Below are 3755 nucleotides of genomic sequence, written 5' to 3'. Positions count from 1 at the left end.
ATTGATCTATGTCACCATTTTAAAAAGTTGAACACACATAAACGGAAATGCAACATTGCAGTAAAATGTGACCTGACAATTAATTGCATTTGATATCACTTCAAACTAAAATCTTCCTAAAAAAACGTACATATTAGCCTCAGACCTAACACTATGTTGTATTCACTGGGAATTTGTAGAGGGCTATTGTGAGACTGTCTTATCCAATTGGGTTCACATTCCTCACTCTTAATAGTTGGCAAAGTTCTTACTGAGTGATGCTTTACTTCACTTATAGAGTCACCGAGTCATACGGCATGAAAACAGACCCCCCAGTCCAACCAGTGACCATGTTTCAAACTAAACTAATCCCACCTACCTGCACACAGATTCATAGAGATATACAGCATGGAAACAAACCCTTCAGTCCAACTCGTCTATGCTGACCAGATATCCTAAATGCCCATATCCCTCCTAACCCTTCCGATGGACCATCCCGATGCCTTTTAAATGTTGTAATTGTACCAGCCTCCATCACTTCCTCTGGCACCTCATTCCATACACGCACCACCCTTCACATGAAAAGGTTGCCTCTTAGGTTCCTTTTACATTTTTCCCCTCTCACCCTAATCCCAAGCCCTCTAGTTCTGGACTCCCCCAATGCAGTGAAAAGATCTTGTCTATTTACCCTATCCATGCCTCTCATGATTGTGTAAACCTCTATAAGGTCACCCCTCAGCCTACGATGCTCCAGGGAAAACAGCCCCAGCCTATTCAGCTTTTTCCTGTAGCTCAAAGCCTCCTACTCTGGCAACATCGTTGTAAATCTTTTCTGAACCCTTTCAAGTTTCACAGCATCCTTCCGATAGGAAGGAGACCAGAATTGCACAGAAAATTCCAACAGTGGCCTAAGCAATGTCCTGTACAGCTGCAACATGACTCCCAACTCCTATACTCAATACTCTGACCAATAAAGGAAAGCATACTAAACACCTTCTTCACTATCCTATCTACCTGAGACATTACTTTCAAGGAACTGTGAACCTACACCCCAAGGTTTCTTTGTTCAGGCAACACTCCCCAGGAACTTACCATTAAGTGTATTAGTCCTGCCATGATTTGCCTTTCCAAAGTACACATTTATCTCAATTAAACTCCATCTGCCATTCCTTGGCCTATTGGCCCATCTGATCAAGATCCAATTGTACTCTGAGGTAATCTTCTTTGCTGTCCACTATGGCTCCAATTTTGGTGTCATCTGCAAATTTCCTAACTATACATCCTGTGTTCATGTCCAAATCATTTATGTAAATTATGAATAGCAGTGGACCCAGCACCAATCCTTGTGGCACATGACTGGTTGACACATATCCCTCTAAAGCTTTCCTATTCATGTTCTTATTCAAATAGCTTTTAAATGTTATACCTGTACCTGCATCCACCACTTCCTCTGGCAGTGCCTTCTACATATGAATCCCTCTGTGTCCAGAAAAAAAGTTGCCTGTCATGTCCTTTTTAAATCTTTCTCCACTCACTTATAAATGTGCTTCTGAGTTTTGAACTCCCCCAATCTAGGGGAAAAATATAACCCTGGTCATTGACCTTATGTATGCCCTCATGATTTTATATAAATCTTAAGAAGGTGACCCTAACCTCTTATGTTCCAATGAGAAAATCACAGTGTTTCCAATCTATTTTTGAAACTCAAGCCCTCCATTCCTGGCAGCATCCTGGTAAATCTTTTCTGAATCTCTCCAGTTTAATAATATCCATCCTACAACAGAGCACACAGTACTCCAGAAGAGGCCTCTCTAATGTTCTGTACATGACATCCTGACTCGTATATTCAAAGGTCTGAGCAATGAGGGCAAGCGTGCTAAATGCCTTCTTAACTACCTTGTCTACCTGTGAACCAAATTTCAAAGAATTAAGTACCTGAACCCTAGGTCTCTCTGATCTACAACATTACTACTATACTACTAATTATTGCATAAGTCCTGTCCTTGCTTGCATAACTAAAGTGCAATACCTCACATCTTGTCTTCGGATGTTTTCAGTGGAAGAAGCAAAGAGGTCACAGACAAAAGAAATTGTTTTCCTCTTGATTGTAAGACTGGCCATTTGGACAGTAGTTTTCACAGCAGCAGTTTCTATCCAGGAGATTGGGTGTTTGTGTATGTCCCTTGTTGTTGCAGCTGTGTTGACAATGCATCTGATCATGCCCAGATAGAGAACAGCCAGTCCTGCTTGGAGAACACAACAGTCTGACTGAGCTCCAGCAGTTCACTCCAGACCTGGCTGTGTAGTAGTTGAACTGAGATGATCCATACTTTAGTGCTTTGTACTTTAGATCTGGACCCTAAACTGACATGCACTTCTTACGTTACTAACTTGTCCAAATATGCAGAAAGGATAAGGCTGAGCAACCCACATCTGTTTCTAATCAGCAACAACTAGATTTAATCACCTGAAAGAAAGCAGCATTTCCCCAGTGTGTGGGACCACAAACTGAAAGGTGGAGGGTAACTGTTTTGAAGCAGCAACAGCTGACAGCCCATCCCCTTTTCCTTGCTCGAATCAGCATTCCCCCTCCCGAAGTGCTCCTCAAAATTCTCCAGTTCTCACTGAGATGACAACAACCATTTTCAAGCCTCAAAATGGGTTCAAATTGGGAAAGAAAACGGAAGCGCTAACCACAGCAGAATAATACATTTGAAGTAAATGTTATATTCACAGTCTTTGATAATATAGATAGAAGAAGTGTTGAAAGTAATCCTGAGGGAGCCAGCTTGAATTTGTGCTATGATACAGGACAAAAGGAAAATCAATTATTTTCTGTAGGGCTTCAGATCTCAATAAACCAACTTCTTCCACAGGCCAAAAGCTGGATCTTGGCGGATAAGCAATTGAAATGTCTTTCATAGTCTTAGGGTGGTCCAAAACACGTTATTGCCAGTGAACTCTTCTCCAAGTGTAGGCTCAATTGTAAGTGTTGGTAACTCAGCAGTCACTATGCAAGATCCCACATTTAGAAATGTGATAAAGCTTATATATTCTGCTCTGGAGATATCTATTTGCTCAGATATGAGGGAGACATCTTTGAATAGTCCCCTGGGAGTGTGTATGTTAACCTGAATGGCAATATTAAACCCTAATATTGAACCACATTCCAAATACCGACAGCCTTCTAAATCAGAGGTGACAGCCATTGCCAATTTATGTTTAGAACCTGGGTTTGGAATTTATAATAATACTTCCAATGCTGATGCACCAGCCTGTTAGTTTTAAAAATACAATGTCCAATAGTTGGAACAGCAGGAAACTCCTGATTATTGGTGGCAAAATCTGGTGCTAACCCAGAGGAAGAGAAAAAACGGTAAAGGAAAATGGGAATATTTGGAAATGAATGTACTGCTCACACTGGGCCTCCATTTTGAAGTGTACAGGCTGGATCATACCAGTACGTGTCACTTAAAGGTAAAAGTATGGAGGATGCTAGAAACTAGAAACAAGAAAAAAACAGAAAATGCTGGAGAAACTCCAGGTCTGCCAACACCTGTGGGGAAAGAAACAGAGTTAATGTTTCAAGTTGTGTTCTGAAGAGCAGCCATTTTGACTCGATGTTTCAAGCATAAACTCTTCATCAGGAATGTTAAAATTCCTGATGAAGAGCTAATGCTTACAACATTGACTCTACTGCTCCTCGGATGCTGCCTGACTGGCTGTGTTTTCCCAGCACCATACTTTTTGAATGAAGTCAATGTACCTGCTCAATA

Source organism: Chiloscyllium plagiosum, chromosome 15, assembly GCF_004010195.1.
Source record: "Chiloscyllium plagiosum isolate BGI_BamShark_2017 chromosome 15, ASM401019v2, whole genome shotgun sequence".
Classification (NCBI taxonomy): domain Eukaryota; kingdom Metazoa; phylum Chordata; class Chondrichthyes; order Orectolobiformes; family Hemiscylliidae; genus Chiloscyllium; species Chiloscyllium plagiosum.
The sequence above is the reverse complement of the archived record's forward strand: the minus strand, read 5'-3'. Positions refer to the sequence as shown.